Below are 17,738 nucleotides of genomic sequence, written 5' to 3' on the forward strand. Positions count from 1 at the left end.
TTTGGCATTTGGGAGAGATTTACTTCCTTAAGAGTTGTGTCTTTGTAATGAAATGTGGTCAGTCGTCCCATGTACTTGAAAGTGTTTAAGCAGTGTAACGATTTGTTACAGAGAATTAAATACAATGTTGCCCTGATGGTTTTCACGCTTATTAATTAATAACATTGTTTAAAAGCTCACACTGTGGATGGAAAGTGATTACAAGGATCGGGCATATTGTAAGAGAATGGTGTTATTTCCTCCAGAGCAAAATTGTGGTGGTGGTTGTTTTTGGTTCCTCTCTGGGCCGAGGTTCCTCTTCTGTAAACTTTTTCATGGATTGTTTTGGACTAGAAACAGCTAATAAAAATGATTATGAAACACTTGGCAAATATAAATGTGCTATATAAGTGCTTAATAAATCCTGTATGTGAATTAACACTCCTGTAGTGCATACCAGTGGTTTCAGAGCCACTTTCTCAGGCCTGGTGTTTCTCATGTTAAATAACTGGTATTGTACTTAATTATACAAGTATTTGCATATTTATTATATTGGTGGTGGGTGTAGTGCTCTTTTCATTAGAAATTGTAATAAAACCATTACAGAAGAGTTAGGCATGTAAAGGAAACTTTAAATGCATTGAAATCTTTTAAAAAATATGTCAAATGTGTTCAAAATCTGAAGTTTGTAGATTTGTATTTTAGGGATTTACAATTAAAGACTAAAAGGTTCTCCTGGAATAGAAAAAAATGTGTATTTTAGTTTCCTATGAGACATGTGTATGCAGTGTATCAAAACTATATTCACTTCTTAAAAATAGTGAACTTTTTATCCAACTTTTGCATCTCTGTAAGGTAGTCCAAATAAAATCCCCCTTTACCCTTATTCTTTCATCTCTTTAAATTTTGTGCATTAAATTCTGATTTCTTATGCAGAATGTTTATTTGGGAAGAATAAAGAGGACTCAGCATTTCGAGTCAAAGTGCTTTTCAGGTTTTGGTAGTTCAAGGAAAGCCGGCTTGTAGCTTTTCCATTCTAGTGTAGGGAGAGGGATGGTTTATTCTTGTGTTGCTTGTCTTGAACGATGATTTTTAGTACTGTCTGTGCCCCATATCACATATTACTACAGTTTGCTCAAATGAAAACTGTGCTTCTTTCTGATGGATTAGTCTGATAGGTTCATACTGCTTTCCAGATTTTCTGAATACTTCTGTAGTGTTGAGCCATCTCTGACTCTTGATGTTTTGAGCATAGATGCTCATTGATGTTCTTTTTTTTCACTTTTTTATTGTTGAAAATCTTACATGTGTCACTAACCCTTGATTTCATGTGCTATAAGCGGTGAAGAACTCTGTCAAATCCATAAATGTTCCACACGTTGTTAAGTCACTATCTCATACCTGTTTTATCCTGTTGAAGCTAGGTGAGTATTATTCCAGCTTGTTATTAGCCAATTTGTTGATTTAGCACCGGGAGCTGTTAAATCTCCTCCCATTCCCCAATGTTGAATGTGTGCCAGTGGAGAAGTTCGCATAAGTCATGGGTTTTGGTTAACATAGGCCCAATTTACTAATCCATTTATAAACCCAGTTTACTCATCCATTGTGGGACTTAAGCTCATTGTTGGAAAAATGCTTGTGTTAGAACACTTGTTATTAAACAAAAGTCATGATCATCCTCTAGGTTTCTTTGTCATCCAAGGATCATATAATTAATATTTGTGTAAACACTTATATGTGAAGGGAGTGGCTAGTAAGTAAGGAGAAAGTATGTAAATTGCCTGAAGTGTAAGTTTAGAAATACCAAGGTATTTAATTTAGTGAGAGACTCAAAATTCCCTTATGAAGTAGAATGGGAGTTGGCAACTTTTTCTGTCAAGGAACAGATAGTAAATATTTTAAGCCTGAGGGACACATATTCAGTCGCATATTCTTTGTTGTTGTTCTTACAACTCTTTAAAAATGTAAAAGCCATTCTTAGCTTGCAGGTGTACAGAAAGGCTGCAGGCTGTAGTTTGCCCACCTCTGAAGTAGAGCATCATGCTGTAAGTATTTTAGTTCCATACCATGTTTTTATTTTAAAATAGCTTGCACCATTAAAACATTAAGGTGTTGATTCCTTCTTAATAGACTAATTTATTGGAACAATGCTTCCCTTTAAAGCACAAGTTTAAAAAGAATTTTCAAAAGGGATCCTTCTTTCTTTGGCTTCCTACCTCTCCTGCTTGCCCTCCCCTCCCCCCATTAAAAAAAGTATCTCGAGTAATTTCCTACATTTTGGAAGTAAGATCCTCTTAATGGAATGTATGAATTAGTATATTTCACTGGACTGCTTCCTCCCTCCCTTCTTACCTTTCTCCTTTTACATGGTCACTAAGTCCCACACATAGTGCGAGGTTTAAATTCTTACACTCCAAGGAGATCACATTATAGTGATGTGACTACGTAAGTATGTGCAGCATGACAGAGATCTCTAAATTTAAGCATCTTATACATATTTCTTCTGTATTTATCTTGATCTCAATATTGTAAACTCCATGAGGACAGCAACTGTAATCTGCCTATTTCCTGTAGTGTCCGATCATGAGGCCCTTACACAATAGTAAGTGCTTTGTATGCTCCAAAGAAGTAATTGAAAGGGAGAGGTGTGGTGATGGGAATCAGTCTTACTTACATTAAATTTACTTATTTCTTGCAGCAGACCTTTGGTGGTTATCATCCCTGTTTTACAGGTGACAGGCTCAGAGAGGGTTATGTAATTTAGTTAACAGTAGAGTCTGACTTGGAATCCAGGATTACCCACCTCCTCAGACTTAGTTATTTCCTCCATACAGTACCTTTGCAGATATACAACAAAGTCTCAGTAACAAAAGCCATTTATTCATAAAGTGACCTGTGTAAGTATATAACAGCAATCCTTACTTACACACATGCACACATGCCATGTATACACTCAAAGTAGACATTCTCTTGAATGGTAAGTGTTTAGTACCAGTCATTGAAATATCTATTTACTTTTAAATTAAGGGTTTGTATCCAAATTACGTGTTCTGGTTATTTTGCATGGTGATCATAGAGGCTTACATACACACTTTATTTTCCCATTATACTCAGCTCCTCAGGACCAAGGCTTTGTCTTAGCTTCAGTTTCTGTGCCTAACACATAGCAGAGCACTTGCTGAATGAAGTGTGGACATGGAACAAAATTAAATGGGGTCAAAGCATAGTTCCTCACTTTCTGTATGATTAATTAGGGGATCACGAGGGAATCTCTTTTTTTGAGAGCTGAATTAAAGTAGCATTTACTAAAAGTGGTTTTACCTTTTTTGGTTATAAAGGGAATATATAATTATAAAAGATGATAGTATTGTTTTATGCCTATTAAGGAGATCCCCCAAAGGATGTATGAAATTCTTCATAATTCCTTAGGAATAATGAGTTCAACTGAGCATTTCACATGACTTGTGGAAGAAATTTTGAAAGGTATTTAGAAGAAAAGTAGGGTTAGGCCAGGAAAAAAATAATGTGCTCTATTCATTTTGTATCTTCTATTAAAATTTTTGGTGACTCTTTCTGTAGTAAAACCTGTTTTGAATATGTTGTTAGTCAGCAGTATACATATAATAGACTTAGTAAATGATAGGCAGATTGGTCCCTGACTCTGCTTTTAGCATATTTCATGTTTTACTCAAACACATAATAATGTTTGTGCTATGAAAGAAATCGTTTCCCTGATGATTAACCTAGAGCATTAAAAGAAGAATGGACTAAGTATTAGTTGGAAAAATTAATCTAAAGTTCAATCACATTTTCCAATGAAGTTGTTAATTCTGATCTACATCAAGTTTTGTTAGAAGAGGGGGATTATAACACACAAATTATTGTGAAATGTTTTCATGATTAGCACACTTTGTGCTGGAAGGAAGTAGGTGGGAGTAGTCAACCAGGAGCACTGGAAGCCAGCCTCAGCTCTGTCCCCACAGTGTTCCTTCCTGCGGCAGCTTCCGCATGGAGGAGTGTGCTAATGATGGCATTGGTGGTGCACACCCGCTGGGGATTGGAGCCCTGCGGACATGTGCCACTACCACAGAAGCTCCCATGGTGCCTTCAGAAGAAATCAGTGATGGCTCCGGGTCTCCTTTCTGCAGCTGGAGGATGGTGTCTTGCTTAGCCGACTCTGCTACGTGGTCTCCTCACGACCACCACTGATGGTTGCCTGCCCTCTGACTCTGGAATCAGCCACAAGGAAGTCTTAAAATGAGGCCAACTCATTGGTACTTTAGTGAATAGGATGGGATCCTAATTCTTGCCTCCTCCTTTCTTAGGCTGACTTTGACTATCAGTACATAGGTGTAACACTCTTTGTGAAAAGCAATTTATAAATCATAGAATATACAGAACAAAGTGTAAAAGTCCCTTTTTACATCTCACACCTCAAATGACTACCCTCTCTAGAGGTAACTCCTCCAGTCTTACCTTTTCCCTAAGTGGTCTGAGAAGATTTATCTACTTGAGCAAGTTGTTGATTTTTTTAGCATTTACTCCCTAAGACTGGTAACTAAGTTTTAATTATTCCTTATATTGTAGAGCAGTTCATAGTTTCACATCTACTGATACATTAAAAATCTCAAAATATTTTTTGTGAGAATGAAACTGAGATTCAGAGAGATAAGTCACCTAAGTTACCCAGCTAATACTTTTTTTTTTATGTGGATCTTAAACTGGTATTCAGACTCTGTTAAATGATTCCTTATAAACCATTGCTTCTCAGACTTTAACATGAATTCAGACCATCTAGGGATCTTGTTGAAGTGTAGAGGCTGAGTAGATCTGAATCTGGGGTGCGGCCTGAGATTGAGCATTTCTGACCAGCTCCCAGGTGATGTCAACACAGCTGGTTCCAGAAATGATACTTGAAGAAGCAACGCTCCATACCACAGTTGCTTTTATTTTAGATAAACTTAAAAAAATTTTTTTTAAATTAAATTATCATTGATCTACAATCTTATGAAGGTTTCACATGAACAGCATTGTGGTTTCAACATTCACCCATATTATCAAGTCCTCACCCCCTCATTGTAGTCCCTGTCCATCAGTGTAGTAAGATGCTATAGAGTCATTAGTTGTCTTCTCTGTGCTGTACTGCCTTCTGCATGACCTACCTATACTGTAATTGCTAATTATAGTGTCCCTTAATCCCCTTCTCCCTCCCTTTCCACCCCTCCTTCCCAAGCCCTCCCCTTTGGTAACTGCTAGTCCCTTCTTGGAGTCTGTGAATCTGCTGCTGTTTTGTTCCTTCAGTTTTGCTTTGTTGTTATACTCCACAAATGAGGGAAGTCATTTGGTACTTGTCTTTCTCCGCCTGACTTATTTCACTGAGCATAATACACTCACTCTGGCTCCATCCATGTTGTTGCAAATGGTAGGATTTGTTTTCTTCTTATGGCTGAATAATATTCCATTGTGTATATGTATGACCTCTCCTGTATCCATTCATCTGCTGATGGGCACTTAGGTTGCTTCAATATCTTGGTTATTGTAGATAGTGCTATGATAAACATAGGGGTGCATATGTGTTTTTGAATCAGGGATCTTGTTTTCTTTGGGTAAATTCTTAGGAGTAGAATTACTGAGTCAAATGGTATTTCTATTTTTAGTTTTTTGAGAAACCTCCATATTGCTTTCCACAATGGTTGAACGGATTTACATTCTCATCAACAGTGTAGGAGGGTTCCCCTTTCTCTGCATCCTCGCCAGCATTTGTTGTTTCTTGTTTGGATGTTGGCCATCCTAACTGGTGTGAGGTGATATGTCATTGTGGTTTTAATTTGCATTTCCCTGATGATTAGTGATGTGGAGCATCTTTTCATGTGCCTGTTGGCCATTCAGATTTCTTCTTTGGAGAAATGTCTAGTCAGATCCTCTGCCCATTTAATAAAAACTTTAAAAAAAAAAAGATTTTTTTTGAAGAAATAATAGAAGGTCTTATTTATATTGAAGTTTAAAATTATTCTTAAATTTTGAAAGTAATACATACTCAAAATTAAGTATTTTTAAGCCAAAGTGGGATTTTTAAATAAAAATGGTTCTAGAAATTTTTTATTTTTAAAAGTTTGCTACATTATGGAAATTTTCCATGTTAATATCACATAGAGGGCTCCCTGAATTTTTTTTTGACAGGACTGCATAAGATTTTATAATTATATATGTATATTTAATAAATTCCTTTGATAATCTTCTAGGTTGTTTCTGATTTTTAATATTAGAAACAATGCCACAATGAGTATCCATCATGCAGTTTCTAAATATTTCTTTAGAATAAACTCCCAGAAATGAAATGTGCTGAGTCAAAGGAATCATACATTGAAGTTTTAGGATATGGATATTAGCACATTGCCCTCCAGAAATATCTGCTTCCACCCACAGTCCTTGTCTGGTTTGCTGATTTAAATATAGTAGCTGATTCCTACTTACCTTAGTGAAAATAAGGTTGGCATCCTTCCACAATCACACTTCCGTTGAACACAAACTATATGCCAAGTGCTCTGGGGCATTAAAAGATGACCCAGTGCACGCATACTTAGAATCTGGTCATTGAATATCTGCAAAGGGCTCTGGGAATCATGAGGCAAACCATAACTTAGTCTCTGAGGAGAAAAGAAAGGGAATTAGAAATGGGGAGGGACTTAGGCCTGCCAGGTGCCTCTGCAACATCTTCATCCACAGTTGTATTTCAGTTAGTGTCTGACATCCAAAAATCATGCTTAAGTCATTTAATCTCTAGTTCATGCTAAGTATTTGGTTTGACGTTGCACTTATCAGTCTGAGTAGAGAATTACTATTTCCTTTTAGAAATAGAATCCATGTATAAAAACTGTGTGGTTAAGCTAGCGCATGATGATGATTTGATTTCATACATTGTATTCTTTCTTCAGTAGTTAATGTGATAAATGAAAGTAATGAGATTGGTAATTAGTTATAAGTGGCATGGTGTTTTTAATAAATAGTGTCGGGTGGTATTTGAGAAGGGTTAGGTGGTAATTACAGTTCAAGTTCCTGGATGGAGTTTTGATAAGTCAGTAATGGAGAATAGTAATTAGAAATAGAAGGCTTTTTTCTTGGGGCCATTTATCTAGTGTTGATATGTTTCTTTTAAAAAATATAGATTTCTGATTGCTCTTTGAAAAAATCATGAGTTTTCATTTAAAAGCTTCACTGTGTATTTACACTTGTAAAACTGTTAAACCTATTCAAGTTTCTGAGTTGATGAGTTTCTAAAACTTGAAACTTTAAGAGGACTTTGAGAAATTAATCAATTAAACTTTAGAAATTAATCACTTTCCTTTACAGAGACAGAAATTGAGATCCAGAGAGGTGAATAACTTGCCTAAGGTCAACAGAGCTGTTAATTTCAGTCATCAGACTAGAACCCAGGTCTCTGGACTTACTTTCCTTTGTGCTATACCTCCTGTTGTCTTGAGCAATATTGATTCTTTGAAAACTGTAATTAGATTTTCTGTGCTTTATGTATAGTTCAACATACTGAATACTCATTTTTGAAATACAAAGCTTATTATTATTTTTTTTTAGATAATTATTTTTTATTGAAGGGTAGTTGACGCACAGTATTACATTACATTAGTTTCAAGTGTACAACACAGTGATAAAACATTTATATACATAATTCTAGGTTCCAGCTATCACCCTACCAAGCTGTTACAATATCTTGACTATATTCCTTATGCTATACATTACATCCCGGTTACTTATTTATTTTACCATTGGAAGTCTGTCCTTTTTTTTTTTTTTTTTTTTTTTTGTGAGGGCATCTCTCATATTTATTGATCAAATGGTTGTTAACGACAATAAAATTCTGTATAGGGGAGTCAATGCTCAATGCACAATCATTAATCCGCCCCAAGCCTAATTTTCGTCAGTCTCCAATCTTCTGAGGCATAACAAACAAGTTCTTACATGGAGAACAAATTCTTACATAATGAATAAGTTACATAGTGAACAGTACAAGGGCAGTCATCACAGAAACTTTCGGTTTTGCTCATGCATTATGAACTATAAACAGTTCAATATGAATACTCATTTGGTTTTTATACTTGATTTATATGTGGATACCACATTTCTCTCTTTATTATTATTATTTTTAATAAAATGCTGGAGTGGTAGGTAGATACAAGATAAAGGTAGAAAACATAGTTTAGTGTTGTAAGAGAGCAAATGTAGATGATCAAGTGTGTGCCTGTAGACTATGTGTTAATCCAAGCTAGACAAGGGCAATAAAACATCCACGTATGCAGAAGATTTCTCTCAGAACGGGGGGGTGAGGTTCTAAGCCTCACCTCTCTTGATCCCCAATTTCTCACCTGATGACCCCCCTGTGACTGTGCCTGTCTTAGGTTGTTCCTCCCTTGAGGAATCTTACCCGTCTCTGGCTAACCAGTCATCTTCCGGGGCCATACAGGGAAATGTAAAGTTGGTAAGTGAGAGAGAAGCCTTATTGTTTGAAATGGTTAGCTTTTTATTTCTTTGCATATTTATGCCCTGTAGCTTCTATGCCCAGCATTTGTCTTGAGGTATCTTTACCACTTGGAAGAATTATGATACTCGGTAAATTTGATATGAGGCACGAATTCTATTTAAGGGTTGTAATTAGGAAGGAAGAAGAAAAGCTATAGAAGTAGCAGGCGGAAGAAAACATGGGAAGATTGATTATTTCTTTGACATATCTTCTTGTAGAGTAACTTCAGCATGTATAGGTTTTAAGCTACTACTTAAATTGCACACACACATTAACATAATAGGAGTATAGTTACATAACCAAAGCATACCTGTAATTACCAGCCATCTCCAGTGAAACCAAGAAAACCAGTTAGGCACCTTAGGCATTTGTGAAAACTTATCTATGATATGGTGGATATTGTCGAACTGAACTTGAACAGTCTGAGAGAAATCAGACAAATTAAAACAACCCATTCCTGGGGAATGTTCACATCCCTTATGTTCTTTTAACAGTAAATAGTCTGTAGTTGTAAGATTTTGGAGCGCTACAATTTGCACTTCTCCTAATTCTTGATTGAGTTCCAACAGTATAGATCCAGTCAAATTTGTTGTTTTCCTGTATGCACAGGCCAGCTTAGATATCTCCTTCATTCCCATGGCAAGTCCAGGAGCTGGTGGGATGAGTGCATCTACAGCTGTAGCAGTGCGTGGATCTTTGTTGGGGTTTTTTGATGATCATCTTCTGGCATGAGTCTTCCAGAGAGTGCTGATGTTGGAAGTTCTCTTTCATATTGTATCTTAGTTCATTTTCGGGGTAGCCCAATTAGGCTTTGATCTTCTGTATAAACACAAACAGACCCTTTGCCTACACTTTTATATACCCTTTATACCCTTGTGTAGAAATCATTGGAGGTTACCACACAGGAATTGCCCTTTTTTTTTGTTTGTTTGTTTTTGTTTTGTTTTTGGTATCACTAATCTACACTTACATGACGAATATTATGTTTACTAGGCTCTCCCCTATACCAGGTCTCCCCTATAAACCCCTTTACAGTCACTGTCCATCAGCATAGCAAAATGTTGTAGAATCACTACTTGCCTTCTCTGTGTTGTACAGCCCTCCCTTTTCTCCTACCCCCCCATGCATGTTAATCTTAATACCCCCCTACTTCTCCCCCACCTCAAAGCTTATTTTAATCATGGTTTAAAACATTAAAAAGTTTGAAATAATAAATGCTTCCACAGATAAGTTGAGGTCTACAGAGATACAAATATTCAGTTGTTCATTCCTAGACCTATATGCTTATAGTTTTCTGCCTAATTAGAAAAGCAAGCTCTTCCTTAATGTTAGAAAAGATTCTGTGTGAGGTTAGGCATTGTTCTCTGTAGCTTCTTTTCTCTTTTTAAAAGCAATTTCCAAGCATGATTTTATTCTTTATTGTGATCATAGCACTTTCCAAATTTTTTCTGTTGAACATTGAGGCTTGGCAGAAGCAAAGGGAGGAGGTAGGCCAGTGAGAAAGCTATTATGAATGGAATATATGGCAGCTATACAAGGATGCTTTTGGTTTCCCAGAGCTGAGTACATTTCTTTTTGACATTGTTTTGAGTGATCCTCTAAATGTACAGGCAGAAGTAAAGGCAGCCATTTTTGTGTTGCAAGACTTGGAAGGCAAAATGAAGTTTGCCAAATAGAAGACAGACTGAGCAAAAAAATATTTTATCTTTCAGAAATTTTTTTGTGAATGTTTTTTCAGCTTAGTATGTACATTTATGCTTTAGTTAACTATGACTGCCAGTTAAGAATTAACTAAGTAATAAAGGCAGGTTGTTTTGACTTTTGGTGTTTGTTAACTATTGACTTGAATTACTCAGTGCCTTTTTGGAACTTTTTTCCTAGAGGTTATAAATACTCAGCATTTCTTTTTCTTTCCAGAAGATTTTTAATATCAGAAGAGTAGGTCTACCTGCATATTTTATTTATGGTCTGTGTTGAGTTGTTTGAGGAGTACTGATTTCTCTGGCCATGTGATGATTCATCCCCAAAAGATCTTGAGAAAATCAGACACCTAATCTATAAATGATCTTTACAAGGTCACATTCTAAGAAGGGACAAATAACATTTGTGGGAGGTACCTGGTACTAGTTTGAAAATGCAGCCAAATTAAGTGTTTTGGAGACATGTTTAAATGGGATATTTTAAGTCTGGTATGTTATGAAGGGTGATTTATTTTTCAGTTCATTGTCATTAGCATTTATTGATTGCATATTATAGTTGGCCATTGTATATAAGACCCAAGCAGTTTAGTTTGCTTTTGATGTTGTTAAAAGGAAGTATACCATTTTTCCAGAGGTATTAGGCAAATACTGTATTTTAACCTGAATTCTGTGATGTTAATGCATTTGCTTTTAAATAGGGAGCATGTATAGGTTGCTATGTGTAGCCGCGGCTATAAGAGTAAACACTGTTGTTGGGAGCTCTGCTTGGTTTGGATCTTTGAAAATGTGGATACTTTAGCTTTAGCAGATTGTTGGTCACCCTCTTCCTGGGTGGCCTGCTGCCTTTTCTGTGTTCCTTGGTTGCCAGTTAGAGACCATATAGGCCTGGAAGGTAGCTGTGGCATGGGCCAGGATGGTAGAAAAATGGTGTGAGTTTCTGGGAGTCATCAGAGGGTGATATGAGGTCTACCAGTCTGTCTTCAACAGATAATTCCTACCTGCTCCTCCAGATAAGCCTGGCCACCTTGTAGGGAAATGGGGAGAACTAACACTTACTGAATGCCTTATTTATTGGAAACTGTGCAGGCCTTTCATACATATTTATTATGAAGTAGGTATTATCTCTGTTTTTACAGCTAATAGAACTGAGGCTCAGAGGTTAACAAATTTGCTAGAGGTAAATGACTGAAACAGGACATTTTGATATGGCTGGTTGATGCAATCTGGTCAAAATATTCAAACATTTTTTCTTTTTAAATTTTAATGGAAAACTTAAAAGCTTGTATTTTAGGGCTTTATCATAATGTCTCCTTGTTAAGTCTCTGCTGATTCTGCAAGTCTTTCTTAATCACTCTCTTTTCATTGCTTTCTACATTTTAGTCTCACTGATCTTTTTATTCTTCAAACAAATCCAAACTTGTTTCTGCTTTAGGGCTGTTGTATTAGTTGTTCCCTCTGTTTGGGCCACTCTTCTGATTCTGTATGGCTAGCTCCTTCCTGTAATGTCAACTCTTAGCCTAAATTCACCTCAGAAGCTTTCTTTCTTCACCATTCTAAAGTAGTCATCCAGCATATTATAATATTACTCTATTTTAATTCTCTGTGTAGAGCCTGATATTTTTCTTTCTTTTTTTATTTAAGTTTAATTGACATATAACATTATTAGTTTCAGATGTATATCATGATTTGATATTTGTGTACATTGTAAAGTGATCACCACAATAAGTGTAGTTACCATCTACCACCATACAAAGTTATGAAAAAAATTTTTTTTTCTCATGATAAGAACTTTTTGGATTTGTTCTCTTAGCAGCTTTCAAGGATGCAACACAATATACTGACTGTAATCACCATGCTGTACATTACATCCCCATGACTTGTTTTTTTTATAACCGCAGATTTGTACTTCCTGACCTGCTGTACCCATCCCCTCTCCCCTCTGGCAACCACCAGTCTGTTTGCTGTATCTATGAATTCGTTTGTTTGTTTTTTAGATTCCACATATAAGTGAAACCATATAATGTTTGTCTTTGTCTGGCTTATTCCACAGTATAATGCCCTCAAGATTCATCCAAGTTGTCACAAATGGCAACATTTTGTTCTTTTTTTATGTTGAATAGCATTCAATCATATGTATGTACCTCATTGTCTTTATGCATTCATCCATCAGTGGATATTTAGGTTGGTTCTGTATCTTTGTTGCAGTGAACATAGCCGTGTATATCTTTTTTGAATTAGTGTTTTTTTTTCAGATAAATACCTAGAAGTGGGATTACTAGATCACATGGTAGTTGCATTTTTTAATTTTCTGAGGAACCTCCATACTGTTTCCATAGTGGCTGCACCAGTTTGCATTCTTACCAACAGTGCACAAGGGTTTCCTTTACTCCACCCATCCTCGCCCACGCTTGTTATTTCTTGGGCTTTTTTATTTTTATTTTTATATACTAGCTATTCTAGTATATAGTATACTCACCGACTAGTGAGTGAGGTGATGTCTCATTGTGGTTTTGATTTGCATTTCCCTGATGATTAGTGATGCTGAGCATCTTTTCATGTGCCTGTTGGCCATTTGTATGTCTTCTTTGGAAAAATGTCTAGTTAGGTGCTCTGCTCATTTTTAAATTGGATTGTTTATTTTTTTTTGGTATTAAGTTTTATGAGTTCTTTATGTAACTTTGGATGGTAACCCCTCATCAGATACATGATTTGCAAATGTCTTCTCCCATTCAGTAGGTTGCCCTTTCATTTTGTTGATGTTTCCTTTGCTATGCAGAAGCTTTTTAGTTAGTAAGTCCCATTTGTTTGTTTTTGCTTTTGTTGCCCTGCCTTTGGAATCAGATCCAAAAAATCATTGCCAAGACCAATGTCAAGGAGCTTAATCATCTATGTTTTCTTTTAGGAGTCCTGTGATCTCAGATTTTAGAATGTAATATTGTCTTCCACTTATGTATTCCAGTGCCTAACATATATTTGTTGAATGGACACATTGAGAAAAATCAAAACCATCAAATACAACCTTCTTTAACTTATTGCCTTCATATCTCTGAGTTTGTCTCTGTCTGAACCTGTCTTGACTCCCTTTCTTTCTGTTTTAGAAGTAGGTGTCCGTTCTTTTTTTCTTTTTTTTTTATTAAGATATGATTAATATACACTCTTATGAAGGTTTCACATGAAAAAACAATGTGATTACTACATTTACCCATATTATCAAGTCCCCACCCATACCCCAATGCAGTCACTGGCCATCAGTGCAGCAAGATGCCACAGATCCACTATGTGCCTTCTCGGGCTACACTGTTCTCCCTGGGATCCCCCACACCATGTGGACTAAACATAATACCCCTCAATCCCCTTCGAGGTGTCCCTTCTTTTTATGGTGTTTAGTGTCCCTAGCTGTGGTGTAGATCCCATTTCCCACTGTTGCCAGAAACCTCAGCTTTTCATATATCTCTTTCTCTTCTTGTTTTTGGTCCTTATAAAACATGTTCAATTTTCTCTCAAAATAAAAACCTTCAATCATATGCCTCTTGTAGTCTTTGTTGGATCTTGAGCCCTTAGTCTTAATGTCAATCTCCCCTGCCTATCTCCATGAATTAACCTAGAAACCTACCATTTTGGTATTTTTTTATAAAGGTATATTTTATAACAATATATTCTGAATTATAAACAACTGATTTAAAATAAAGTTTTGGAATGTGACACAAATTGAGGACTGTTTGTTTTATTAATGTGAGTTCTTAACTCTGGCACTTAGAATATAGTTGTCTTCTGAGGTAGAGTCTTGGCTATGTTCCCTTTTGGCTTAAAACCTGTGATAGGATGAGCGGCTTCCTAAAATACTGTTAAAATATTCATCAGATATTTTTGTTGAGTCAGCTGGTATTTATTTGCTAGGCTTATATAGGGCTATTTTCAAGAGTTCAGGGAATGGTGTACAGAGAATGAAATATCTAACTTTAAAAATTTAATATTGTCTTACCATTTAAAGGATCATTGATGAGTAGTTATTAACTGGGAATCCTGCAATTGTTTTAGATGGACCTAATGTTTCCACTTCTAGGGGAATCTGTCCTCATGAAATAATCTGATGTACAGTAGAATAAAATGCCCAAAGATATTCATCACAGTGATGTTTTCAATAGTAAAGACTTGAAAACAACATAAAAGTTAAACCAAAGTGAGGTGGATGGTTAAGAAATGTTATGGCTTATCCATAGAATGGAATCATTTAGACATTTCAAAAAAGCTCATGAGCTTATCATAAAAAAATAGGTATTTTTAAATGTGAAATACAGAGTAAGATGCCAGACTTTTGCTTTTACCAAAGTTAGACTGGGTTGTTTCAAACCAGATACACTGGTGATGACTAGAAAAGCTAGAAGACACTGAAGAGCTATAAAGACAATGAGGAATTATGAGGCCAAGTTCTGGAAGATAAGGAAAGGTCTGAGAAGTGAGCCTGATGTTTCAGGCTGCCTTGCCTGTGAGGTCATTGCTGATTCTGGAAGTGACAGCTGAGAGGCTGAATAGAGTTCTCAAAATGTTCATGTCAAGGAGGGCAAAAAATTGGAATTAGGGCCTGCCAAGGTAGAGGAAGGACTCTGGGAAACTCTAGGTTTTCAGATTGGGTTCCTGAAGTCCTAAATTGCAGGAATAAAGATGAAACAGATGTAAAATAAGTTTTTACAAGAACTGAAGCCCAGCCTTTTAATTTCAGTTCTGGATTAGATCAAGATGATCTGGGATTCCTAGTGTCCCCTTGCCTGTCTGGGGTAAATCTAAATTAAGGTTCTCGGGATTTAATTCCAGTGTGGGCTTCCTTGACCCAACACCAAGCAATTTTCAGGTGCCAGGGTGTCCAAGAATTCAATTCAGTTCTGACACTATCTTCAGAAAGATAGCATCAGATGCCACAGATTTAAGGCATCAGTCCTGCAGGATTGCCCCACACCCCTACTTCAGATACCAGTTGCAAGCCCTAGGCTGTTACCTGGCTGTAGATGGGAGGTTCCAATGACCTCCTGCTTATGTTGGATTCATTTGCTACAGTGGCTCACAGAACTCAGGGAGACACACATTTACCGAAACAAATCAACAACCAGATGAAGAGATACATAGGGTCAGGTCCTGAACAAAGGAGCTTCTGTCCTGGTGGAGCTCTGGGCCTAGCTTGGTGGCATGGTGGGAAAATTCTTCTGGATCCCCAAATATGGAAGCTCTCCAAAAAAGGAAAAAAGGACAAAAAGCTCTTGGGTTTTTAATGGAGGCTTAATTACATAGTAGTGATTGACTAAGTCATTGGCAATTGGCTGACTAAATCTCCAGTCCCACTCTTCTCCCCAGAAGTCCGGGGTTGGGGGAGGACTGAAAGTTCCAATCCTCTAATCCCAAGGTTGGTCCTTCTGGCAGCCAGCAGCTGCCCTTGGGTGTGGTCCCAAAGTCACCTTCATTAGTACTAAGACACCCATTTCACCTTTATGGCTCTGAAGTGTTTTCAGGAATTGTGGGTGAAGACCGTATATATTTGAGAAGTGTATTTTGGTCATCTGAAGGACCAAATATTTATTTCTTGTAATTATTTATATCACAAATCCTTTTTGAATAACATCATTCATGAACTCAGATTGTCTCCATAATTTTTCATATACAGTGATCAGCATTCAATAAAAAATAGGCATATGAAAAGATAAAATGCAACTGGAAACCAAGAGGAAATACTGACAATAGAAACATACCCACAAGAGATACAGATATTCAAGTAATCAGTCATGAACTTAAAATATATGTATAATTAATGTGTTAGAATAAAGATAAAATTGATAATTTTGACAAGCTTGAAATGAGAAAGAATGAAATAGTAATTCTGAAACTGAAAACAAGAGCAGTGATCATTAAGAACTCAGCGGATGGGTTTAACACTGTAGATACAGCTGAAGGGAGAATCAGTGAAATGAGAAAGATCAGAAAAAGAAAATCCAGACCGAAGCATTGAAAGACAAAAGGATAAAGAATATGGAAAAGTGTGAGAGACATTACGGGATATGGTTAGAAGTTACGTATGAGTAATTGAAATTCCAGAAGGAGACGGGAAAAAGAATAGCACAGAGGCAGTATCTCATTGAGAATTCACTGAGGATATTCATTGAGAGACTGGCTGAGAATTTTCCAAAATGGATGGAAATCATCAAGGTGCAAATTAAAGAAGCTTTATAGACACCAGAAAAATACAGAGCAAACCACACCTAGGCACATCATGATAAAACTACTGAAAAGCTGAGGCAAAGAGAAATCTTAAAAGCAACCAGAGAATGAAAGACATTTTACCTCCAAAGGAGCTACAGTGACACTGACTGACTAACTTTTCAACAGTAACAAGTGGAATCCAGAAAAAATGAAATAATTACTATGCAGTGATGATAGAAAATAACTGCCAATCTTTTCCCAGTGAAAATGGCCTTTAAAAGTGGTACAAAATAAAGGTGCTTTTTAACAAAAACTGACAGAATATGTAGTTAGCAGACCTACTCTAAAGTAAACACTAAAGGATGTTACTTAGGCCAAAGGAAAATGACTTTAGATATGATGAAGGGCACTGGCCAAGACAGTTATGTGGGTAACTGTGTGAATGTTGGCTGTATAAAATGACAACATAGTAGTAATAATAATGACTTGAGGACTTTATAAGATATATGGAATTAAAGTACATAATAGTAATAACAGGTAACTTGAAAAGAGTAAATAAGACTTAGTATTCCAAGTTCCTTGCATGTCTGGGAAATGGTAAAAGTACTCATTTATGTAAGATTTCATGAGTTAGATGTATGTATAATCACTAAGGTGTAATCACTAACATTAGTAAAAGAATATATATTTGATAAGTTAATAGAGGAGAAATTTGGGAAAATAAAAAATTCTTAAAAGGGGGCAAGAAAGGGGACATAGAGGAATATAGAACAGGAGAAACAAAGCAAATAGTAGATTATCTTATTATTTATTATAGGATCAGTACATATTAGGTGAATCATATGAAATTGCCAGTATTTGACCTACAATAATAGCAGTTTCATAATTCAAGTACAAACAGATCGAATTGGTTAAAACCAAAGATTATTAGAATGTATCAAAAGGAAACCAATGTATTTTGCATACAGAGTCACACATTCTTACTTTCTGTAAGAATGGAAAAAGATAGGCCATGCAAACACCAACCCAGCAAAGTTGGTTTGGCTATATGTAAGATAAAAGTGGACTTTAAGGCAAGAAGTATGACTGGAGATAAAGAGGGCTGTTTAACTGATAAAAAGTTCAGTTTGTAAAGAAAAGCTAAAAATGATTGCACTTAGGAAAGCATAACAAAAGTCTAAATAGACTGAAGGTTACACCCTCCTACCAGAGTTAGCCAAGTTGTGAATGCAAAGGAAAAATTCTTGAAAGAAATTTAAAGTGCTCCTCCAGTGAACAGGCAAATGAGAAAGTGAACCAGCCTTATTGCTGATGTGAAGGAAATTTGAGTGGTATGGAGA

General features: G+C 36.2%; 1 protein-coding gene across 2 annotated transcripts in view; it reads left to right on the forward strand.

Annotated features, from left to right (window-relative positions):
- Positions 1-17,738, forward strand: part of CBL (Cbl proto-oncogene) — a 377,716-nt gene that overhangs the window by 1,418 nt on the left and 358,560 nt on the right. The window lies entirely within an intron of this gene.

The sequence above is a fragment of the Manis pentadactyla genome, chromosome 13 (assembly GCF_030020395.1).
Source record: "Manis pentadactyla isolate mManPen7 chromosome 13, mManPen7.hap1, whole genome shotgun sequence".
NCBI classification, from domain to species: Eukaryota; Metazoa; Chordata; class Mammalia; order Pholidota; family Manidae; genus Manis; species Manis pentadactyla.